General features: G+C 39.7%; 1 pseudogene; it reads right to left on the bottom strand.

Annotated features, from left to right (window-relative positions):
* The window catches only part of LOC149186237 (E3 SUMO-protein ligase MMS21-like), a 36834-nt pseudogene that overhangs the window by 3530 nt on the left and 6380 nt on the right, over nucleotides 1–26924 (bottom strand).

Genomic DNA, 26924 nt, shown 5'->3' with positions numbered 1-26924 from the left:
GAATAGGTTGCTTTTGATGATTTAGTAGCTTGCTCCATTTTTGCTTTCTGTAGCAGGTTAAGCAGTGATCAGAGAAGATTCAAAAGGTTAGAAATAGTGTCTTCACCTCTCTTCCTCCCTCTGGGACCATGATTTGAGGCAAAGACTCTCTTGCTGCCCCAAAAACACAGATTTTCCTCATTCCTAGGGCTTCTAGTTCTTGCAGCTCTCTAGTAGGTTGATAGTCCAGTTTTTCTTTGGTTTCGATCTTTTTTATCATGTTCACTTCATAATTTGCAATAGTCCTTTTGCATGATTTCCTTTCTTACAGCATTTCCCAGCGTTTTCTTCCATACATCATAGTTTAGGCCATTTTAATGCAAAACTCTGTTTTTCTTGGGATGCACTCATTTAATTGGTTGCTTGATTTTCTTAGTTGACTGTCAGTTTCTATGTAGCAGATCTCCTCCAAGAATAGGCCAGCTTACTAGCAACCACACCCTCCATCTGATCTATGCCATATAGGTCTCCCAAACATCACCTCAATTTAGCCCTAGTTTCCTTCATTTTTCATAGAACTTCTTCCTCTCTCCTTGAGCAAAACCAATCATCTTTCTCTCTCCTGGTGATTCATGGTAGACCTTAGGCACCATAACACCTCATTCCAACCTTCATCCACCTTTTCCACCCACTCTCACACCCTCAAAATAGCGAAAATTTCTCTCAGCCTCCTCTTGTAGGCCTCCTGTAGTTTCCCTGTTTTCCTCCTGTAGTTTTCCTGTGTCCTCCTGTAGTTTTTCTTGTAGGCTTTCTTTTGAAGGTCAAGTGTGGGAGAAGCCTCCAGAAGGCTACCTAAGACCTCCTTGGACCCATCCACACCATCCTACATCCTCCCAATCTCCAAAATTGCCCTCTAATGCCACCTGTTTGCTACCACAGTCACACACAATAAATTAGATTCATGTTAAATTCACATAAAAACTCATAAAATTCCAAAAATATGTTTTTTTCTTATTTACTTCCAAAAATAGCATGGTTATATGTTGTTTACTTCCTTGAGTAGGCAATGGCATTTATTTCATGGTTTTCATAGTGTTTTTGGCAAAAGTAGAATTATCTTGTTAATTAGGGTTTACTAGGTTTTGCTTTACATTCCAGTCTTTCTCCTTTCTACAGTGAGAATAACATATGTAGAGTAATCTTTCTTTCCTTTCATCACACATAGAGCTTTTTCTGAAATCTATATAAGTTGGCTTGAGCTCCTAGTGATCTCACGTCGGCTGACCAAGTGACAACCTGCAGTGAGAACTAGTACTTGTGCATATAACACCGATGCTTCCAAGTTTGTTACGAATTACTAGGTTGATAAAAGTAAAGTTGGTAGCCCAGGAGTTGCAACATTCTTGCTGCAATACTGGCACTCACCACTTTTTGGCATCATTTCCAGGGAAGCGTCAGAGTATTCTGTGATTATTACTTTCTTCTATTTCCTATTGCAACATTCTGCTAATAGTTTATTTCAGCAAAAGTAGACTAGTCATTTCTTTTCTTTCAGGTCTGCATTTCCTTGCTTTCCTTTTCAATTCTACAAATTTCCATTCAGTAAGTTCATTTTAGCTAGTTGAAATTTGTTTTGTTCAATCACAATTTCAATTTCTACAGGTACTTTCAGTGTGGGGAAAAAGAAACAAAAAACCAACCAAAAATATTTATTTTCATGCCTCGTAGGAGTAGAGATAACTTAGGAAAAAATTTGCCCAACACCCCCACTGCTTCACACAGCCAACCTTCTCTCTTCTTCGATGGCTGCAGTCAAGAAGAACCCTTAGGTGAACATCCAAACATATTTGAAGAACCTAAAGGGGAAGAAGAAGAAGAAAACATTCCTCTGGAGCTAATGGCTGAAAACAGAAATGCTAAGAGAAATGGAGAGAGAATAGAGGGTACCTTCCCCATTCGGGAGACCAATGGGGACACCAAAATGAAGAATATAAGTCCTTCATCCCTATCTCACTTCCATGGTCTAACTACAGAAGATCTTGACACCTTCTTTTTCAAGTTTGCTGTCATTTGTTGAGCTTATGACTATGAAGAAGACGAGCAAAAGTTGAAATTTATCCCTTCTACTCTCAAGGATGCAACACTGCGCTGGTTCATGGGATTACCTGGAAATATAATCACAACTTGGGCTCAGATTCAGCAGGCCTTTTTAACAACAAGCATCAAGACTATTGTAGGTAAAAAGATACTAAAGAAGAAATCTTCCGAATGACCATAGGAAGTGATGAGTCCCTAGAAGACAATGAAGAGAGGTTCCAACTCAGTTACAAAAGGGCCAGGTGTACACTTGACCCTGAGTGTCTGAAGTTGGTCCTGCTCAAGGGAATTTGGGAAGACCTTTTAGACACCCTCCATTTACTGGCTGGGGGAGACATCTACCAACTATCCTATGAGGACATAAATACTATTTTTAGAAACCATTTTAAAGCAGTTAGAAATAAAGGTAGGGGGAGTCAACCCATAGCGAGTACCTCTTCTTCCAATTCATCCATTAAAGGTGAAATTGGAAACATGCTGGAAGACTTCAAGAGTGAGATGCTGCAGACTCTTTCCATGCAAATGGATACCTTACATATTAAAAGAAAACAAGAGGAGGTAGAGAGGGCTTTGACCATTTTTTTCACTAGATGCATGAGGAGGCATCCTAGGAATGAATGCCCATTGAACTCTATAGAGGTTTGTTCAGTCTGTGAAGAAGATCATTCTACAGATAAGTGCCCTTCCTTGCTTAGACTTAATGCTGTATACCAAGGGGTCGAAAGAGTCACTGAACAGATCTATTACATAAACAAAAGGAGGCTACATGGACCTAGACCATACCAGCAGGGGATGCAAGGGACATCTCAGGCATACTACAACCCCAAACAAGTCACCTCCATACCTTCTTAGGGCCCCCATGCTCATCCTTCCTGGTACACGCCTCCTCCTTGGTCCTTCACATCTCAATATCATGCCCAACTAGCCATCCATTCATTTCAATCCTATGCTCAGCCACAACCTCAGTGGAATGCATCTCACCAGGGGTGGAGGCCCAAATACAACTCTCTTCCTACTCTTCTGCCTCCACCACTCGCCCAACCATAACTATTACCTTATGCTCCACCAAGGGAACCCCAAGTGCCTACCCAGCCAAATCTAAACCCGAACAATAGACAGGCTCAACAAGTGTACAGTGGGGAACCATCATGTCCAACTTATGTTGTGGAGATTCAAGAAATTAACTTGTGATCCGGGAAATTTCTCCCAGATAGCCAGCCTCCACCTAGGGAGGTTGAGGAAGATAAAGAGGAAAGTGAACCTAAAGCAAATGCACAATTTCCTAAGAGACTATCCATGACAATCCAACCTACCCCAGAAGAGACTGAACCCCTGGGAGAATTGAAACATTTATGTGTGAAGATACCACTTCTCCAAGCAATAAAAAATGTGCCTATCTACAATAGGTTGATCAAAGAGAAGTGATTTAGGCATCCAGGAAGGTGTAAGAGAGATGCCCCAACCATCAATGTCATAGGACAATTTTCTGACCTGATGTTAGGACAGATAATCTGTAAAAAATATCTAGACCCTGGAAGCCTAGTAGTTGATGTCCACATCAATGGCACAATGGTCCCACATACCTTGATTGACCTGGGAGCTGCCATTAATTTGATGACAAAGGACACAGTGCTCAAACTTAACCTCCAAGGCTCCTTGAGGAAGACCACGACAATGTTGTAGCTAGAAGACCACTTTACAGTGACCCTTGAGGGGATTGTGGAAGATGTGGTGGTCTCCATTGATTCTTGGGAGTACCCTGTTGATTTCATAGTTCTGCAGCCAAAGGAAAAGCTCACTGGGTATCCTCTCATTCTGAGAAGACCCTGGTTGGCTACAGCCGATGCCTATATCAGCTGCCGAGTTGGGAACATGACCATAAAGAACGGGCACATCTCCAAGCAGTTAATCCTATATCCTCCTGCCCAACCCTTGCTAGAACATGATCTACCTCTCTGGTTCGAGGAGGAGGATGAGGATAAAGTTTATTCTGCACCACTTTGTACATTAGAAAGTGCCATGGGGGGGAAACCACAAGATGAGGATGATATGATTGAAAATTTGATTCAGAATCCACCTCTCAGTGTATCACCATTAGAAGACATAGTAAGAGAAACCTAAAACAACCCCTAAACTGATCTTTGTGTGGCTGACCCCACTTCTCTTCGTGTTAAAAATATCGAGTTTGGCCTAGAAAGAACATTGAAAATCAATCCATCCCTATCTACTTCCCAGGAGGAGGAGCTATGCAGCATACTGAGAAAACATCTAGATGCCTTCGCCTGGAGTTATAAGGAGATGAACAGAGTGCACCCTTCAGTATGTACTCATCATATATACATCAAGGAAGATTGAAAGCTAGTTAGATAGCCTCAAAAGAGGATGAACCTAACACTTAAAGATATTGTTAAGGAAGAATTGCAAAAATTGCTTGATGCGGGATTCATCTATCCCATCTCTGACAGTGAATGGGTCTCTCCTTTGGTGCTAGTGCCAAAGAAAAATGGTAAGTGGAGAATTTGTGTCAACTATCGGGAATTGAACAAAGCCACTCAAAATGACCATTTTCCTTTACCTTTCATAGATCAAGTGTTAGATTGTCTGGCAGGGAAAAAGTTTTTCTCCTTCCTAGATGGGTTTAACGTGTACAATCAGATTCAAATCAGACCGGAAGACCAAGATAAGAGCACTTTCACTTATCCTTGGGGTACCTTTGCATACCGGGTCCTTCCTTTTGGTTTGTGCAATGCTCCAGCCACTTTCCAAAGAGCGGTATTGAGTATATTTTCTGAACTGGTTCATGATGTAGTAGAAATATGCATGGATGATTTTACTCCTTATGGATCTGACTTTCAGGAAGCTTTATCTAACTTAGGAAAAGTTCTAGATAAGTGTATTGAGATGAACCTATCCCTTAGTCTGGAAAAATGTGAATTTTTTATGACTGAAGGGACCGTGATAGGTCATGCAATATCTCAACAAGGACTGCAGGTGGACCCCAACAAAATTGCCATCATCCAAAGGGTCCCACCTCCTCAAAAGGTGAGAGATGTCAGAAGCTTCCTAGGCTTAGCTGGATATTACAAGAGATTCATTAAAGACTTCAACAAGTTACCCTCTCCTTTGTTTGGCCTCTTAGGAAAAGATGTTGAGTTCATATGGTCGGAAAACTTTCAAGAAGCCCTAGATACCTTGAAGAGAAAGCTAGTGACTACCCCAATTCTCAGAGGCCCGAACTGGGCCCTACCCTTTCACATTCACATAGATGTCTCAAATAAAGCAATAGGAGTAGCCTTAGGAAAAATTGATGAAAAGTTACCTTATGCCATATACTTTATAAGCAAAAACTTGTCAAAGACAGAGTTAAACTATACAGTGACCAAGAATGAACTCCTAGCTATCGTGCATTCCTTAAACAAATTCAGACATTATATCATAGGCTATCAAACCTTTGTGCACACTGATCATGCCACAATTAGACATTTAATGAAAAACAGATGTAAATGCTTGCATTATTAGATGTTTGCTTTTACTGCAGCAATTTGATCTGACCATTATTGATAAGCCTAGTAAAGAGAATGTTGTTTCTGACTTTTTGTCTAGAGTAAATTTTCCTGTAGGTGAAGAAGGAATGGCGGATGACCAAATGCCAGATGAATACCTATTTGCTATATCAGTACTCTCTCCATGGTTTGCTGATATAGCAAACTATCTAGTTTCAACACAGTTCTCACCACACCTATCCTCACAAGAGAAGAGAAAGATAGTAAGGAAAAGTTCCCCTTTCACCTGGATTGGAGGCAATCTCTTCAAACTTGGCCCGGATCAGATCTTGAGAAGATGTGTCAGGGAGGAGGAAGACTTTGACATCCTCCTGACCTGTCATGATGGGAAACATGGAGGTCATTTTGCAGCAAAAAGAACCACCTTCAAGATATTGCAGGCAGGCTACTACTAGCCCACTCTTCATCAAGATGTGAGGAGATACACGAGGCAGTGTGATCGGTGTCAGAGGATGGGAAAACCCACTCCAAAGGATGAAATTCCCATGCAACCTCAAGTGACATTTGATCCATTTGAGAAGTGGGGCATGGACTTTTTGGGGCCTATCAACACCCCTTCAAAGCAGAAGTCGTACATCATTGTGTGCACCGACTACCTGACAAGGTGGGCGGAGACAAAAGAAATCAAAGCAGTGACAGAGGAAAAAGTAGTTGAGTTTTCGAGGGAAAACATATTCTACACGTTCGGGTAACCAAGAAAGTTGGTCATAGACCAAGGCAGTCAGTTCACTTCCAACCTAATTGAAGACCTACTCACACATCATAAGATAAAGCACAAGACTTCCACCTCTTACCATCCAAAAGCCAATGGGTAAGTGGAGGTCACTAACAGAGCATTGGAAGGGATCCTAACCAAGGTAGTGAGCAGCAATAGAAAAGATCGGGTGGATGGATTAGTTGAGGCCACTTGGGTCTACAACACAACATGGAAGACCACCACCAGATTCACACCCTATGAACTGGTTTATGGGAAGAAGGCTTTGTTGTAAATAGAGTTTGAATTCAATACCCTAAGGATGGTAGCTTAGCTGGACCTAGACCTCAACCATGCACAGAAGGAGATATTACTTTGGATCAATGGATTGGATGAATACAGATTGCAAGCCCTTCTCCATACAGAGGTAGTTTAGCTTCAGAGAAAGATATGGCATGACAGAAATATTAAGGAGAAGCAATTCCAAGAGGGAGATTGGGCACTACTCTATGATTCAGGATATAAGGATTTCAAAGGCAAGATGAGGATAAGATGGTTGGGACCCTACACTGTGGAGAAATGCAATGACAATGGTTCAATTCTGATCAAAACCATTGATGATGAAGTCATCCCCATGCTTGTCAATGGACATCGGTTGAAAGTCTACAAGGAACCCCTCTCCAAGGGAGAATTTATTTAAGATTTGAATAAAACAATGATGGTAGTGGAGCATGTCTTAACTTCCACTTCACCCACTCACTGAAGAAAAAAGAGAAAAAGTAAGGACTCAAGTGAAAACCTCCATGAGGTGCTTGAGACCCATCATTGGGTTGAAAACCTCTTCTGAGGCGGCCCAGTGATGTTAAAAAAAAGGGAAAAGAATAATATCCCTAGGTGAAAACCTCCCTTGGAGGCACCCAGGCTATGCAATTAAGGTGAAAACCTCTCTAGGGTGCCCTAGTTGTTTTCAAAAAAAAAATGAGAAAGAAAAAATGCTTTTTTATTACATTGTAGGTTTGTAGGAGGACTAGAGGGAGCAGAACAAGGTGCAAAGGAGAACCTGACATTCATACCATCATCCATCTCATCTTCTCCACACCTTCCTCCATCATTTTTGGCATCTCTTTCACCATACTGTACCTCTTCTTCCAAAACTGTGTTTTCTATCGGAGGCTCCTGTAGGAATTACAGAGAGCCAAAAGTGTCTACAGGAGGCAGTTTGATGGACAAGAAAAGCTTCATGAGGAACCTATAATCCCTATTAACATCTTCAAACCTCCTTGCTGTCATTTCCAAGCCTACATCACACTCTGTTATAGCTCCAAACCTCACTATTGATGTTTGTGACGCTGCACTCATGGCCTAGGGCAACCCCTCCTTCCAGACGTGGTCCAAAATTTAAAAAAAACAGTGTTTTATTCCCTATACGTGACATTGCCTTGAGCTAAACACGTGTGTATGTGGGTCTGTGTATACCCAACCCGCGTATATGTCTTAAAACACTTAAAAAAAATAAAACTCCTTAATTTCGGGTGAAGATCATGGGTTTTACCTGCTGATTACCTATTAGTGCCCATGGCCCAACGATTCCCAACGAATTCCCAACTAAAAAACTACTTTGGGAGAAGTATAAAAAGGCTTCAATGGGAAGGCCTAAGGGAGGAGAGAAGAGAGAGAAAGGTTACTATGCTAAGATTTCCCTGACCATGTCTGAAGATCCTAGTGCCTCCTGCACTTCCCCGATTTACGGGAAACCCTTGTTTCCTTGTGTGATGATGTCTATCTACTACTTGAGATATCATGGAGTAATTCATGGAAGGAGTTTGTTAAAGGCTTAAGACTGGACGAATCTAGAGGACGGTTCCGCTTGGAGCCTGCAAAAGGACGAATCATGTAAAATTATTCCTTTCTGTACTTTATTTGTCTATAATAAAAGAAACACTTGTCTTTGTTCCTGATATAAATCTTCTTCATGTTTATGATATCCATGTTATGATTCATATATGAATGGTTGTTTAATTGCATAACTAAATACCTTTGAATATATTATGAAGATGATTTCTTTATGATGTTTAGTCCATATACTGTTGTACTTTCTTGAATTGATTGTTTTGCAGGTTGAAGGAGCAAAAGGAACTCCACGAGGGTTTGGACCCTAGTAGGATCAAACGAAGGACCCCCAAGTATGCCCCTTATCGTATAGTTTGCTTATATTAGCATTATGGATGTATGGAATGTGTGTTTCTCTATATAGACAACCTCTGATCTGCTAGGGTATCAACCCAAGACCCTAGGGGAATTTATCCCTTAACAAAATTGGCGACTCCGCTGGGGACAACAGTATTGTTGTTCCTAGTTTGGGTTTATTCAACCCAATCAGGGCTCAGCTGTATGTTTGCTTACTGTTGTTGTGTAGTATGTTCCTGTAGGAACCTGAATCGTAAGTTTGATCAGTTTCTTTAGACTGTTTCTTGTTTTTTCTTGAAATATTTTATATACATTGTTTTTCCTGTTTACAGAAGAGTATATATGCATGTTTCCTTAAGTTAACCCACGTATACGCAATACAGTCGCATATATCTTGTAATTTTCAAGATTTTTCAAATCTTTTTGTTTCTGAAGGTCTGTCTGCTGGTCTGGTTCAGTCCTGAACAGTTACTTTTCTGTGTCAGTCTTTAGTTTTACAACAAGTATCTGATTTCAAATTCTCTCTGATTGTGGAAAGTGTTGGTATTATTTGTTTTTCTTGCGAACGTCATCGTTTTTTGCTTAAGCACACAAGATTTCTTGCTAGGAATCTTGGCTGCTCTGTGTCTTCAGGGTAGAAAGATTGATTTCAATCTTTGTGTCAAGTTTTGTTTTGGTGACTTTTTGGTTTGCATGTCAAAACTGTATCTTTATGACCATCTGCTTTTCTTGCTTTCTGAAAGTTATCTTTTCAATCTTTTGGTCTTTATTGCCAAGCTCTTCTTGCTGCTTTTTGATTGTTAAGAGAATTTTGAAACACATTGTTGTTGAGTTCTCACTTGTTTTGTGTTGCAAATTCACAAAGAGTTTCATTGCCTGTTTTTCGATCATAAAGTTTTAGTCTTGTTGAGAGCACTTTTGAAAAGTCATTTTTTGTTTTACTTTTGAAGAAAACTTCTTGAAACTTGGTTTTTCTTTCTTGAAATTGGTTTTGATTTAGTTTCTTTTAGTGAATGAAAGTGCATTTTTGTTTGTCTTGAAACTTTATTTTAGTGTAGAGATGAAAATGAGCATTAGCAACTCATATTCCATATAAACATTTTAAGTGGAAAATTAAAAATTGATAAACAAGTAACTTTCATTTCTTCATTTAAGAGTAGTTTTGAGTTTTGCATTAGCATGTACTTGTTACATTAGGATAAATTTGTGCATCTTTTTAGGCATCCATAGTTTTGTTAATTTTTGTGAGTGTGAAGCATGAGTAAAAGAAAAGAAAAAAAAATTGTTGCTTTCTTTGAAGTTCCTTTGAACCTAGTAGAAATTTCTTTCATCGAAAAACAAAAACAAGTGCATTTGCATATAGTTTGGTTTTTATTAATTTCTTTTGCATCAAAACACCACCAGTTTCACTTCCACTTATCCCTTGACTTAAAGAACAACCCATTTAAAAGCAAGAACTAATTAAAATATACTAGAACATTTTATAATTATCAAGTTAGACACACCAACAAGTTTTACGATATTTTAGGGACTTGGATTAGGTGAGTGGAGAGATAACCCTCCAAGGCCATTTAAACTGTCAAACATAGGAGTCTGAATAGTGAGTGAAAATCCAATAGCATTAGGGAGACCAGGAAAGCTCCAGATCTGGGAGTTAAGCACGAGGGTTTTTGAAGACAGGGAAGAGAGATACCACCTCTCCCACTTGTTGGATCTAACCTCAAGACTGTTCTGCCTGGCTTCTGATACGAGTTGGTAACCTCAGTTGCTACTCCTAGGGATCTACATAGGTGGCTACGGAGGGGAATCAAATGGCACCTCAGGTCGACGTTGTATCACTCTCAACGGTACTACTGGAGGGCACCCTTGCGAAGCTTGGGGGCTTGCACTGGCACACGCTGTTGTTAGGAGGTCAACGTAACTTCCTCTATTACCTTCGCTGATAGGACTGGGCCGTAATTATCCCAGACTACCTTTGGAAGGCCCCTTACTTCACTTTCTTGTATTTTGGTGTCTGGTCCTCATCACCTAGAGCAGAAATACTGAAAAGTTGTTTGACTGGCTGATATCTTTTAGGGACTTTATATTGTGTGCTTTGTGCTCCTAGTTGGCCTACCTTTCAATTTTTTGAGTCTTTAGCTAGATCTTAATAAAAAATTCAAAGTGGCTGACCGATCACCTAGACAGTCTCGAAGACTTCGTGGTCTTTCACCACCAAGTTTAGAGCCTTCTCCTAGAAGGCGCAGAGGTAATAATACCAGTGGGTTTCATCCCGTGGCAGCTGATGCATCGGGGATTGATCCTCCTCTGGGGGGCATTAGTGTTCAGAATAGGCCTGGTACTTCCACAGAACAAGAGAGGGACACTCCAGTTCTTTCTCGAGTTCTCTTTCATACGGAAGATAACATAGAGGTAGAAGAACTCCCAGATTCGTTAGTGTCTCCGAATTCTCCCCTACCTTCTAGTTATCCAGAAGTATTATGATACGTTGGGACTCCGACACATAGACCGTCAAGTCCAGGTCACATTACACACTTACCATCGATAACCACTATTGGAAGCATGGCTTCTACTATGAGTGTTACAACTATGCAGACTCCAACATCAGAACAAGGGGGAGGAACTATTTCCATCCCCTTTGCATCTTTATTTGGGTCTTTTGCTAGCACATCTTTAGTTGGGTTTACCTCCATTCCTTCTATGTGTGGAAATTCCCAAGCCAATGCTTTTAGTACTGGATTCTTCCCATTTGGCACCCATTCACAGGGTATTCCATCAGTTCCGTTTAGTGTCTCCACATCCATGATGGGTGGATTGGCTTCATTTCAGGGTTTTCCTTCTGGAAGTGGTCATATACCACATTCCAACCTGACAGTAGGATCTATGCCTTTTTCTTCTACAGGACAAAGCAGCAATGCTTTCCAAGGTTGGACTAACCCTGTGGTTAGTGGCATGGGAACTGGGAATCTATTTTTGGGCCACCAAGGGAATAGGCCGTACTCCACAGTTAGTTCGTTTCAAAGTATTCCTCCCTTAGCTTCTCCTTGGAATCCTTATCAAGGGTTATCGACTCCTTATAATCCTTTAGGAGGAAGCTTCGCCAGTTATGGAGGTTTTGCAGCCAGAGTTGGTCAAACTCTGAGTTTTGCTGGATCACAAGGTATACCTTTTTGTTCAGCTGGTTCTGCGGGTTACTTCGGGCAGCCTGGTGCCTTCCAAAATCCAGGCCCATCTTTTCAGAACTTTGGGAACTCCGCCCAGGCAGGGTGGAACCCCCAAGGTCCTCTTAGGCTTCCTTTTCTGGAAACTTTGAACTTTCCAGATCTTACAAAATTAACAAACAATCCAATCAAATATAACTCGGCATGGCCTCCGGTCCCAACCAAACTCCCTTCGGACATTCCAAAATTCGAAGGGAAGGGCGGTGAAGACCCAGGTGACCATGTAACCACATTCCATTTGTGGTGCTCATCAAACTCCCTTATTGATGACTCGATTAGGTTGAGACTTTTTCAACGCACCTTGACTGGTAATGCGGCCAAGTGGTATATAGAGTTTCCAGGGGGCAGCTTTACATCTTTCGCTGACTTAGCTAATATTTTCTTAAATCATTTCCAGTTGCCTGTCCGTTATGATGCCGGAACTGAACTTCTAGCCACTTTTCATCAGGACACGACAACTCACATTTCTGACCATATTCAGGAATGGAGACGGAGAAAGAGGCTCATTAAAGCTGAAATTCCTTCGGAATACCATCTCGAATGGTTTTTTAAATCCTTACAACCTGAAATCTCTAAGGATGTCTCCATGTCTGAAGTCTATTCCGAGGAGTAAGCTATTTTTAGGGCCCAGCAATTAGAATTGATTTACTCTCAGTCTGGGATCCTACAAAAAATCTTGCCAGATGCTCCTGGATTTAAGGTTGATATAGCCAAGTCGAAGCCAGGTCCCCATGCGGATGGTATTGTTGGATCAGTACACACAAATGTGGTAAACTTGTTGAGCCAATTACAGTGGTTGTCTTTACAAACTACTTCTAACAACCAGGTCACATCGTCTAACCCTTCATCTTCCCAACCCTCTTCTATTAATGCCGTCCAATCTGATAACCCCAAAGGAAATCAAAATTCCAATGGGAAAAAGAAAGGACAATGTAATAAAAAGAGTCAGGATGGGAAGCCTGACGCAAATAAATACGGCAATAATGCTAGTGGTGGTAGAAATGAATCTAAAAAGAAAGTTAATTTTCCATGCAAGTTTTGGAATGGAGACCATTTAACTCATCTCTGCCCCAAGATTCAAGACGCTCAACACTTGTTAGGGCAGCAAGGGACTTCTAGCTCTCAAGCTATGTTAACCAACCCTTTTCCCCAAGGGCAACAACTTCTTGCTGGCGCGAGTTCAAAAGCTGGTACCTCCGCAGGGAGCAGCCAGGAAGGGGAAAAATCATCAAATGTTTTCATGATGAGTTCTAATGTCCATGTGGCCACTCGATCACGTGATTATGGTGAAGCAAAAACTTCCAAGGACAAAACTGCTCCTGGAAATACCAACCTTCATATTGAGTGACCCCTGTCGAGACTATACCACGGATACTGAAAGGTTCTGCTAAATGCGCGACTATTAATCCTAATGCTAGGGCCACCCAGAATTACTCCATTGTTGAGGATCTGGCTCAGAGTCCATGCGCCATGTCCGCTTTAGAGGTTCTCCAGTCGTGTCCAGCTCAACGAAGCGCTTTACTTTTGGCGATTGGGGCAGTTGATCCAACTGCTCACTTTCAACATGTAAAATGTCGAAAAGCGACTCCCTCATCGTATGGCTTTCCAAATAAAGTCTACATACCGGAAAATTAACATTTTTCGTACCGTTATTGATGAAGGAGCTTCCACATGTGTCATGTCAATGTCATGCTGGAAGGCTATTGGATCACCATTGTTTCAACTCTCTTTCGTGTCATTTGCTTTCCTCATGAAGGGAAAATCGTTAAGGTTGATCAATTGGATTATTGTCTGGTCGATCCTCAGGCAATCTCTGACTCTACTGTTCCTTTAGTGGATAACCCTCATCTGCCTACTGAGAATTTAGGAGTTGGTATGTATTCTTCATTGATGGGTACCTTTGACCTTCCCTTTCCTATCGCTAGAATCAATGTCGTTTCATCATCTAAGGAGTCTCCTTGAAAAGAGTTCTTCTGAACTCATTATTTTTCGGACCCTTGGACCTTGCCTTCACCTATGACCACATTAGCTGAAGGACAAGTTAATCGAATGGCATTCCCTATATCTTTAGCTGAGCTTAGATACCAGTCTATCATTAACTCTATAGACGACCACTCTACTCCTTTTTCTAAGGAGGAGCTAGATGGTGATGTGGTCCCGGCCTGGACCCTTGATTCTACCTCCACCTTGGACTGCTTAGACACGATTTTACCTTCTATAGAAGTAATCCTAGAAGTAATGATGGGTGTAGATCGACCCTGGGAAGACTTACAACATCGTGCATATTTTCTTCCTCCATTGCAGGAAGTAGAATCTAGATTATTCAAGCTCTTTACTGGTGATGTTTGTACAGTATCAAATCCTTTGGCTCCAGCACACTTTCGTGCCAAAGGTAACATGTCGGTGATTTCAAAAACGATACCTATAAACATCTCTACGAACCCTAATGTGATCGAGAATCTCTTCATCGGAGTCGAATGTTCCCCTGAAGAAATTCAAGTTTACACCAACCTTTTGAAGGAATTTCGAGATGTATTCACTTGTTCTTATGAAGAAATGCCTGGCATTGATCCATCTATAGTTCAGCATGAGATCAAGACATATGAAAACTCCAAACCAGTTCATCAAAGGCTTCGGCCGATTAATCCTAGGAATGTGGCAGCCATTAAAGCTGAAGTAGAGAAGTTGCTCAAGGCGGGTTTTATATACCCTGTTCCTCTTACTGATTGGGTTTCTAATCCAGTCCCTGTGGATAAAAAGCAAGGAACAATCTGAGTTTGCATTGACTTTAGGGACCTAAATAAAGCTTGTCCCAAAGATAATTACCCCACACCATTTATTGATAAGATTATTGACGAGTGTGCGGGTAATGAGATTTTTTCTTTCATGGACGGTTTTTCCGGTTATAATCAAATCTCTATCCGTCCTGAAGATCAACATAAGACAGCTTTTATATGTCCCTAGGGTACCTTTGCATACAGAAATATGCCTTTCGGTCTTACAAATTCTGGAGCTACTTTCCAGCGGGCCATGTCATATGCTTTCCACGACATTAAACATATCATCGAAGCATACTTGGACGATCTTGCTGCTCGTTCTCGAAAGAGAACTAATCACCTTAGTCATCTTCGATTGGTTTTTGAGCAATGTCGTTTTTATAAAATTCTGTTGAATCCCAATAAGTGCGTTTTCACGGTTACATCCGGTCAGTTATTAGGGTTCATTATGTCAAATGAAGGGATTCGGGTTGATCCCTTCAAGGTTGAGGCAATAATCCAGTTGCCTCCCCCATCCTCAATCCGACAACTTCAAAGTCTTCAAGGGAAGGCTAATTTCCTAAGATGGTTTATAGCGAATTATGTCAAGATCACTAAAGGGTTTATGCGTTAGTTATGCAAAGGAGTTCCATTCATGTGGGACGACTTTACACAACGGTCATTCGATGCTTTGAAAAAGGCATTAGTATCTGCCCCGCTTTTGAGTCCACCGGATTATGGTAGGGACTTCCTTTTATATCTTGCTACAGTAGAATCAACCATTGGTATGGTTCTCGTTCAGGAAGACGATGCTCTCACGGAGCATGTGATTTATTATTTGAGCTGAGGCTTGATAGGTCTTGAACTTTGCTATTCTCCGGTTGAGAAGTTGGCTTTGGCAACTGTCCATGCTGTCTAGCGGCTCCGTCATTATATCTTTCTACGCAAAACTTTTGTCTTAGCGGCAGTCAATCCATTTCAGTTTTTCCTTAGTAGACAAGTTATTGGGGACAAATACAATTGATGGATAGTCATTTTACAAGAATTTGATCTCGAGTTCTTGTCCGCCAAGTCTAAGAAATCCATGGTTTTTGCCGAGCTAATTTTAGATTTGCCTTGTGGAGAAGATACTATTTATGAAGAAAGTTTTCTCGACGAACATTTATTCCTCATCTCTTCACTCGACCCTTGGTATGGAGATATCATGGTCTATCTCTAGACTTTGAAGTTTCCCTCTACTTTCTCTAAGGATGAACGCCAAAAGTTACGTCACCTGGCTAAAAATTATGTTATCATTGGTGATACATTATATCATCGAGGGGTTGATTCAATCCTTCAGCGATCTTTAACCTTAGAGGAAGCAGAGTTAGTGCTCAATGACTACCATTGTGGAGCTTGTGGTGGTCATCTATCAGGGCTTGCTACAACCCAGCATATCTTGCTTGCCAACTATTTTTGGCCTTCGCTCTTCAAAGACTGTGTTGAAGCAGTCAAACACTCACCCCTGTCAAATCTATACTCAGAAGATGCGTGCACATCCAGCTCCTCTTTTTCCTGTTGTCACTGTCGGTCCTTTTACTAAGTGGGGTATTGATTTTACAACTTGTCATCCACCTTCAACGGCGAATCACAAGTACATTATCGTGGCTATAGACTACTTTACGAAGTGGGCCGAGGCCATGCCCACTTATAAAAATGATAGTGAAACAACAGCATTGTTCCTTTTTAATTAGATTATCTCAAGGTTTGGTATCCTGAGAGAGATTGTCACTGACCATGGCAGTCATTTCCAAAATCAACTAATGTCTGAATTGGCTCTCAAATTGGGTTTCCAGCAGGAGCATTCATCTCATTATTATCCTCCAGCCAATGGACAGGTTGAGGCAGTCAACAAAACTCTTAAGACAATCCTACAACAGACAATCGACAAAAATCAGTCCAATTGGCATCTTATGTTGTATTCAGCTCTTTGGGCATATCGAACCTCCATGCAGACTGCTATTGGTTTTACACCTTTTTAGTTAGTTTATGGGATGGAATCTATCTTTCCTATCGAATTTGAAATTCCATCTCTTAAGTTAGCTATTGAGCTCCTTCTAGAGTCTTCTAGTCTCGAAGAGAGCCTCCTTCATTTGGAACATCTCGATGAGCAGGGTCGAGATGACGCCACGGTGAATGAGGCTCATAAGACAAGGGTTAAAACTCAGTATGATAAAGCTATCTACCTTAGAGTCTTTTCTGAAGGTGACCTTGTCTTGGTCTATGACCAAGATAAGGACACCTTGGGGGCAGGAAAGTTTAAGCCTATGTGGTATGGTCCCTTCATTATTAAACGAGTTTTAGAAAAAGGGGTGTATGAGTTAATCAATTTTGAAGGAAACAAGTTGGCGGAGCCCCGAAACAGGCTCTACCTCAAGAAGTATTTTTCTTAAGTAGCGGCTAGGAAATGGATTCTTTGTACATTATGTATATTTGTACATATCGCATCGAGAGTTTTTGATATCAACACTTTTTGGTCTGCTGTGGTAGGTGTTGATGGAGGACTTGGTCTATTTTGGAATCATCGATGGTGCTAGTCGGCACACTCGGAAGCTCGCTTCCATAGCTTGGGTACTCTACTATCCAACTGGTCAGTTGATGGTATCAAGGGGAGTATGCATTGGCCCCACTTCAAATAATATGGTTGAGTATACTACCGTCATTAATTTACTATCCGAGGCAATTTCTCACGAAATCGACTCATTGGTAGTTTATCTTGATTCACAATTGATAGTGTCACAATTGAATAACATTTATCGGGTAAGGGATCCATGTTTATATCGCCAATATTTAAGGGTGAGGTTGTTGCAAATATCGTTTACTTATATTAATTATTTGCACATTACAAGATCCATAATTGGTTAGCTGATTTTATCACTAATGAAGCATTAGACTGGCACATCAATCATTCATCACAACAAAATCAAGCATCAAAACGTCAAACTATATATATATATATATATATATATATATATATATCATAGAACATCGCGAGTATACATAAGTGTGTCCAAAATAATATACAAAAATTGGGACTCAAATGCCCATAATCATGTCCAGCACATCTAATGCCCTGGCTCAGGATGAGCGGCTAAGTAGGTAACTATCGCATTGGCCACACGCCTAAGAGTGCGAACCCAGTCTCGTGGCATGCCAACCACATGACGCTGCATATCTTTAGGGAGATCCTCTATGGCTGCCATCGGTACTCGGTGAGTTAGTCTCACCAAGTGCTGCTGAACTGTGTGTAGTAGTCGCTCTGTATCTGCAGCCGCCTCTTCGGCCCCTCGGCCGCGACGTCCATGCCGTGGGAACCCATCGGGTCGTACCAGCCCAATATCTGGAACATGATCATCATATTAGTCATTTGAATCCTATCAAAAACATTTTTCAAAATTCATTATTATATTTGAAAAATCGCAAAAAAAACATAAAATCAACGAACACTTACCAATGTCGCCCCTTGCTGGTTCGAATATCCACTATTAGCATCTTAGTTCCATTGCCTTACCTCCGGTAGCATTCACCAAAATGTTGGTCGTTACCTCTCGAGAAATTGTTATTCCTTGAATCATCGATCTCTATCTAAACAAGAACGGAAGCAAATGCCACTCAGTGAGTGAACTCTGCTCCGAACTGCTCTAGCTGTTGGGCGCCTCTCTGAATGGTGCACAAATTCGCAAAAAAAAAAAAGATGGGTGTTGAAGGATCTATCCAGGAAATTAGAAATTGTTGCAAAGAAGAAAGTCCGGGAAAAGGATCTATCTAGAAAATAGCTGAGGAATGTTAGAACTGAAAGACAGTTGCTACAAGAAAAACGAGTTCGTGGACCTATGTTGAAACGTGTTGCTGGAGTTGAAACGTGGAGTTCGTAAGTTTTGTTTACATCAAGCTTCCACGTATAGGTGACCGTGTTTTTTTTTCAAATCAACCTAGCCACTTATATATGAAGTGTGAAGACTTTATGTTCTTTTTAAAGTGCTATGCATGTATGTGTAAACTTGAGCAGAAAATATTTTTTTTTAAATTTATTATTATGACCTCACACATGTTCAAGGTTGGATTTTATGTTTTTTTTTTTAAACATAAAAGTATAGTTTATTAAAATAAGGAGGTTTATTGCTTGTTTTGAAGGAGTAAATAAGTTTTTTTAAAGTGGCAAGAGAATAAATAATAATAATAATGAAAGAGTTAAAAGGAGATTGATTTGGCAAAAGTTGTAATAATTAAAGTTTTATTTTTAAGTGGAGTCCTTTGGTTTTTGGGGCATCAATATCATTGAAAATGGAGACAAAATTTACAGATATGGAGAAGTTGAGCGGGGCTAATTTTTCCGTATGGAAATCACAGATGGAGGATATACTGATTTTAAAGGATCAGTGTTTTCCAATTGAGGGCACAACAAAGAAACCCTCATCGATGACAGATGAAGAGTGGAATAAGCTAGATAGAAAGGCGATTGAAAAAATCCGTCAATATCTAGCAAAGAATGTTTATTTCAATGTGTTTGGAGAAAAGACGGTAGAAGGAATATGGAAGAAGCTCCATGATCTATATGAGAAGAGCACGGAATCAAACAAAGTGTTCTTGATGAAGAAGCTTTATAATCTCAAGATGAAGGAGGGTGCTTCAGTTGCTGAGCACTTGAATGAATTTAATATTATTACTAATCAACTTGCCTCTGTTAAAATCACTTTAGATGATGAAATTAGAGCCATTTTGCCAATTTGTTCTATGCGGGACAGCTAGGAAAATTTAATTGTAGCTATGAGCACTTCAGCAACTGCAGGGACCCTAAAGTTTGATGATCCCAGCAGTAGTTTAATGAATGAGGAGCTGCGACGTAAGTCAATTGCAGAAAACTAGGGAGGAGAGGCTATAGCTCTATCTGATCGTGGTAGGAGAATGGATCGAGGCCGGCAAGGGGATCAAGATTGAGAGGTCGAGCAAAATCAGGGAGAGGCAGGATCATTTGCTTTCATTGTGGCAAAGCTGGGCACATGAAGAAAGAATGTCGATTTTGGAAGAAAGGAAAAAAGGATCAGAGACCGTCCAGTACAAATCACAAGTCATCCAGCACAAATGAAGGTGAGACTACTGCTGTAGCCACAGATGGTTATGTGTTGTTTACTGTTTCAGTAGAAGATGCATGTTTATATACATCTAGATGTAGCTTTGATTGGATCCTTGACTCTAGGGCATCTCACCATGTAACCCCATGCAAAGATAGTTTTTTTGCATATAATCCTGGTGATTATGGTAGAGTGCATTTGGGGAATAATCATTTTTGCAGTATTGTCGGAGTGGGAGATGTCCAGATCAGGATGAAGGATGGACAAGATATATTGTTGAGATAGGTCAAACATGTACTAGAAATGCACATGAATTTGATATCTATGGGACAAATGGATGATGAGGGCTATTCCACAATATTTGGAAAAGGAGGCTGCAAAATTAGCAAAGGAGCATTGGTCGTGGCCAAAGGACCCAAGACAGGAACATTATACACATTGAAGGCTCTAATAGGAAAATCAGATTTGGCTGTTGTCACAAAAGAAGGAAATTCAGCAGATTTGTGGCATAAGCGCCTGGGTCACATGAGCTAGAAGGGCTTAAAAATCCTTGTTGGTAAAAATTTATTGTCAGGTTTGAAATCCTACAAGCTTGATCTTTGTGAGCATTGTCTATATGGTAGACAAAGAATGGTTTCATTCCTTATAGGTGGCCATGGCAGAAAGAAAAATGTGTTAGAATTGGTACACTCAGATGTGTTTGGGCATGCTAACATCAAATCATTAGGAGGAGCATCATATTTTGTAACATTTATAGATGATGCATCTAGGAAGGTTTGGGCATATCCTATGAAAAGTAAAAGTGAATTGTTTGGAATATTTCAAAAATTCCATGTTGTTGTTGAAAGAGGGACTAACAAATTGCTCAAGTGTTTGAGAATAGATAATGGTGGAGAATATTGCTCAAATGCATTTAAGGAATATTGTAAAAGGTTTGGCATAAAGCATGAGAACATTGTGCCTAGTACTCCTCAACAAAATGGTGTTACAGAAAGGATGTATCACACCATTATGGAAAAGGTGCGAAGTATGTTGTCCAATTCTGGTTTGGAGAAGAATTTTTGGGCTGAAGCAGTTAGGACTGCTTGCTACCTCATAAATAGATCTCCAACTATAGCCTTGGATGGCGATATCCCTGAAGAAGTTTGGACTCGTAAGAAGTTGAATTATTCTCACTTGAAAATCTTTGGATGTGAAGCATTTGTATATATTCCCAAAGAAAATAGAACTAAGCTAGATGATAAATCTATGAAATGCAATTTTTTGGGATATGCGGATGAAGAATTTGGTTATCGTCTATGGGATCTAGTCAAACATAAAATTATTAGAAGCAAGGATGTTATATTTAATGAGTCAAAAATGTTTAAGAGGACTGAAGGTGAGCTAGAGATCAAGAATGTTATTAACAGGTTTAAAGAGCAGTAGAAAAACATCCCACCAATGCAAGAAAATGAATAGAAAATTTAGGAGCATGAAGAAAAACAAGTGGAAAATTATGAACAATAAGAAGCAATCTTGCAGGAACCTCTACGGGAAATGCAACCTAATAATGCACCGCCACAATTGGTTCGCAAATCTTCTAGGCCTCATAAGCCTTCACAAAGGTATCCTCCTTCAAACTATATTTTGTTGACTGATGAAGGTGAGCCTAATTGTTTTCAAGAAGCTTGTAAAGTTGAGCACAGTAAAGAATGGAAGAAAGCAATGGAAGAAGAAATGAACTCTTTGCAGGAAAATAAAACTTGGGAGTTGGTAAACCACCCAAAAGGAAGAAAGGCTCTACAAAACAAATGGTTGTACATGATTAAGCATGAAGGTGATGAAAAGAAGGAGAGGTATAAAGCAAGGCTGGTGGTGAAAGGATTTTCCCAAAAAGAAGGTATTGACTTCACTGAAATTTTCTCACTTGTTGTTAAAATGTCATCCATTAGAGTCATTCTTGGTCTAGTTGATTTAGACCTAGAATGTGAACAGTTAGATGTAAAAACTACATTCATTCATGGTGAATTGGAGGAAGAAATTTATATGGAGCAGCCAGAAGGCTTCATAGAAAAAGGCAAAGAAGACCTTGTTTGCAGGTTGAAGAAGAGTCTCTATGGGTTGAAACGGGCACCTCGACAATGGTACAAGAAATTTGATTCATTCATGTTGGAACATGGTTTTTAGAGGTTGGAAGTTGACCATTTTGTCTATATCAAGAGGTATGATCAAGGAAAGTATATCATATTATTGTTATATGCGGATGACATGTTGATTGTTGGGCACGATAGGAATAAGATCAATAGGTTGAAGAAATATTTGGGTAGAAAATTTGCAATGAAAGATTTGGGACCAGCACAATGGATATTGGGCATGTGGATTATGCTTGATAGGAAAAACAAAAGGTTGTGGCTATCACAAGAAGAATATATCAAGAAGGTGCTTGAAAGGTATAATATGAAGGATGCCAAGCCAGTTGGTACACCCCTTGCATCCCACTTCAAGATGAGTACTGAATTCTGTCCTAGTGATCAAAAGGAGAAGGAAGAGATGAGCAAAATTCCTTATGCTTTAGCAGTCGGTAGCTTGATGTATGCCATGGTATGCACATGACCAAACATTGCATATTCAGTGGGAGTAGTGAGTAGGTTGCTTACCAATCCAGGCAAACAACATTGGCAAGTAGTAAAATGGATTTTGAGGTATCTCAAGGGTACTAGTCATTATTGTTTATGTTTTGTTCATAATGAGAATATGCTTGAAGGATTTACAGATGAAGATATGGCTAGAGACATGGACACCAGAAAGTCCACTACAGGTTATTTTTATACATTTGCAGGTGCAGCAATATCTTGGTTGTCAAGGCTACAAATAATAGTAGCTCTCTCCACAATAGAAGTAGAGTACATAGCTGCAACAGAATCTTGTAAAGAGATGTTTTGGATGCAATGATTCCTAAGAGAGATAGGAATAAAGTAGGACAAGTATGTGTTATATTGTGATAGTCAAAGTGCCATTCAATTGGCGAAAAACCCAACAATTCATTCAAAAACCAAGCACATTGACTTAAGGTACCATTGGATCTAGCATGTGTTGCAGGAAGAAAAATTATCCTTGGAAAAGATCCATATAGATAGGAACCCTGCTGATATGCTCACTAAGATTCTACCAAGAAATAAACATGAGTTATGTAGAGGCATGATAGGACTCGATGTGACTTGATTCATGACTCTTATTTGGCTTCAAGTGGGAGAATGTTAAGTGTGAATCCAAACTATGGTACACTATGCAACTAATGACGTTGATTACCTAACACTCCGTTGTCCCAGCGATCACCACCACACCTGCACCAAACCTACCACACCGCCATTATCTTCTAGATCTCCATCTAAATCACATGCAAGATTCTAGATCCTCCTTCAGCCTCTATATATTTGTAATTTCTCTGGCCAAGGAAGGCAAGCCAAGGCCCAGGCCTGTTATGTAATGCTAAGTGATTTCTGTTCTCCACTTAAGTAATTTCTGTTGTTTGCTCTTGTCTGTTGTCTGTTGTTGTCTGTGATTAAGGATAGAATATGTGAGAAAATTCTGTTGTCTTGCTCCATTGTGTGTGATGCTTTTGTCTATTGCCAGAATTATTTAATTTCTCCTGTGCTTCTGCTCTAACAAGAGAGTCTCGTATACTGTTATAGTCTACGCTACCCTCCTCGCTGCTTCCTCGAGACTGAAGACCACATTATGATATATCCTTATTTGGCTTGGCACTGATCACCAGCTGAATGATCTAATTGATCTTTCGAGCTCCAAGGGAGAACAAGTTCATCAATGTATGGAGAGACAGATTGATTTTCAACAAGTGGGACCGTGGAGCGTGGATCGCGTCAATGACAGAAAATACCCTAATTAGAATTGTTTGACGGAATACGCTTACGTGCTCCAAACGTTGGAGGTCGAGTCTATTGACTTGTTAGACATCTAATTCCATCATTCTCGACAATGCGATCAGACTAGGATGCACTTTTGTAGAGTTACATGTTTCCTTAAATTCCCTTTGGAGACCTGGATGCACAGTATGCTTCACCTGGAAATATATCTTCTTGTGAAAATTCTTAATGGATTGAATCTTTGTGCTTGAAATTAGAAACAACTTCTAAACAAGAGGACCTATGCGCCAAATCTGTGTCAATATGACCTGTGCTTAACCCTCTGCTCCAAATCCGTGTCAATATGTGCTGTATGACCTGCATGTTACCATTGCAACCAACTATAGGTTCATCTTCAAGTAAAGACTAATTTTCAAAGTCTGTGGACTCCTAGTGTTGGGAATTAATATGAACATCTAGAAACGAGTTAGAAGCCCTGCCATCATATTTTATGTATGACTTGACTTGCATCTTTTGCTTTATAAGCATTTTCAACAATATATATTTTGTTTTGAATTTTTTATTTCAGGTAGAAAAGAAGAAGAAATGAAATAAATGAAAATAAGAAGAAGAAATGTAAATTAAGATTTTTGAGGTAGTGAAGAAGAAGAAATAAGAGTGAGAAGAAAAGCTTCAGTCAATTTAAGTTAAAAAATAAAGATGATGTAAAACTATGAATACATTTATTTTATAGTAAGGAAATAAATTTAGAATAAATGAAAATAAAGAATTTGCTTCCTTAAAAGATCTTCAATCAATTGATGTGTGAAGAATTTGTGAAGCTAGAAACAAATTTAAATTTTATAGCAAAGACCCTTCAAGATTTGAACTTCGCCTGGCCAAATAGTTAGTCCACTTTGAACTTTTGAGACTAATATATCTATCTATATATATGAAAGTTTAATTTAGAGTAAGGATTTTATAATTTTTTCCTTGTAAATTTAAATCGTATTTCCTTAAAACAATTTCATGTATATTACTATTCGTGCAATGTTTAATTTGAATTTACTATTCATGTAATGTTTTATTTCAATTTATATAGGGAAAGTATATATGTTATTAACCGAGTTCAAATACTTTGAAATAAAAGAAATTAACTTTAAGAAATTATTAATATTTTCCATAGATTAAATTAAACAAAGTAAAAACAACTACCATGTGGCAAAGCATAATTTCAAGAATATGATGAAGTAATTAGGGTTGGCTTATGGGCACTTTTTCTAGCTTCAGCAATAAGATTTAGTTCATAATAAAGATGGATTTTAAGGTGAGTAAGCCAAGCATGGCTGACTACTAAGCACTTTTCCCAGCGATAGTAAGAAAATTTAGTTCACAGTAAAGATGGATTTCGAGGTGAGAAAGGAAATCAATCAAATGACAAAGATAGGAGTGTTGATGGCATTGCACCTGCTTGATTGCATTTAGAGAAGAAATTATATTATTGTAATCTTCATGTTTCTCCTTCAAAGCCCTGACCAAAAGTTTTTTCACCCACAAATGAAATGTGATGGAGTTCATTTAGTAGGTTTGTCCATCCCTAGTATGTCTAGGGTCACAAACACTATTGGCAATGTCTGCTCGGTTTTTTGAATCATAATAAGCTTGTCGGTCATGAGTGGTCAAAGCTTCAAATTGATGAATTTCCTCACGAATTTCAAAGGGAGTGGTGAAGTGGAAGATAACTACAACTTCATGGGCTTGTGCTTGGGCTCGTAGCTTTCCTTGAGGACCCCTACCGGAAACCCCCTGTGGCAGTCTATTTGTTGTTGGGCAATACGACACCAAATAAGTAAGAACCAAGATAGATATCTTACTTACAAGACCGAGAGACCCAAGGGATTGATACTAAGAAAACCTGATAAAGGAAAAACCTAAGGAGTTATAGATTTCTAGAGAAATCTATGGGGACTTCCAAAGGAAGACAAATGAAAAGGGAGGGTAGATGAAAGAATCCTAATAGGGTCTAATAACCACCGAGAGACATCAGTATTTAGTTTTCCACACACCCTGATCGAGCTCAGAACATAAAAAGCTATCATCCACCAACTAAAATGTAACCAGATAATCAAATGAATAAACTAGAGGAATTGGATATATAGATAATTATCTAATTCTTTTGAGTCCACTAGACCTGAAGCTACGAGGGTGTGCAAGCTAGATGAATATTTATGCTTTCCACTCCTACAACATCGAGCTTTACGGTTGTCGTTAGTGTCTAGAGAGATGTGTCCTCTATTTTCCCCACGTTTCTATCTTTTCCATTATGTAATGGCTAATGCATGAACCAGAGACCTTCAATCCTAGAAGCAAGTGTTGGGTTGTGTTATATTCTTTCCAAAACTAGCCCACGTAGTTAATCGGGGGGTTAGAGAAGCGGTGAAGCACCCCCTTCGTTGCATCGATTACGTAGCAGGGGGGTCATAGGGGGTTTGAGGGGTGTAAGTAATGCCACTGTATGGGAAAATTTTGTTTTTTTGACCTAAGGGGTGTAAGTAATGCCACTGTATGGGAAAATTTTGTTTTTTGGACCCTATATTAGGTTGGGCAGACCTAACTATGGTTTTGTGCATGATTTTCGCACATGGTTTTGGACGTGATGGTTTTCGGTCCATGGTTTTTGACACGATGGTTTTCAGTCCATGGTATTGGATGCTTCAGCATGTATAAATATGTATTGCAACATTGAAAGGAACATAATAAGAATGAAGCCGGTAGTCCCGATTTTGGGATCCAGGGGAAAATCTCTGTGTATATGTGTTTTATGTGTTATGATATTGCATTGTTTATTTTTTGTGTTTTAGAATTCATATGCAAGTAATTTTTGTACGGGGTTAAAACCTACATTTGGTATTAGAGTTGTTTTGGGTTCAAGGGGATGCCTTTGTTGCTGAGGGGTTTTGCTCGAGACTGTGGTAGACCTTGTTCAGTGGGAGATCTGTGGGATCAATTTTGGTGGTGAAAGAAGATGGCAAGCAGTAGAAAGATAGAGATCAAGAAATTTAATGGTCAGAGTTTTGAGTTGTGGAAACTCAATATGGAGGATCTGTTGGTGGATAAAGATCAGTAGGTCACGGTAGATCCAGGTACTAAACCAGCGGGAGTGTCCAATGAAGAATGGAAGAAATTGGATCGGAAGGCAAAGAGCAAAATACGATTGTGTGTCTCAGATTCAGTGTTGCTGAATGTATTAGGGGAAGCTATAGCTAAGGCTTTGTGGGACAAGTTAGGGACTTTGTACCAATCTAAGTCTCTGGTGAATAAACTGTTCCTACGGAAAAAACTGTATAACCTGACGATGAAAGATGGAGACTCGGTGACAAAGCATATGAACGCATTTAATACTGTGGTAAGTCAATTATTATATATTGATATTAAAATTTCAGATGAAGATAAGTGCATTAATTTTTTGTGTTC

This window comes from Pinus tabuliformis, chromosome 3_1 (genome assembly GCF_031772625.1).
Source record: "Pinus tabuliformis cultivar Carrire ecotype Pingquan chromosome 3_1, CPIR1, whole genome shotgun sequence".
Lineage (NCBI taxonomy): Eukaryota > Viridiplantae > Streptophyta > Pinopsida > Pinales > Pinaceae > Pinus > Pinus tabuliformis.
Note: the sequence above shows the minus strand (reverse complement) of the source record. Positions and strands in the feature narration are given on the sequence as shown.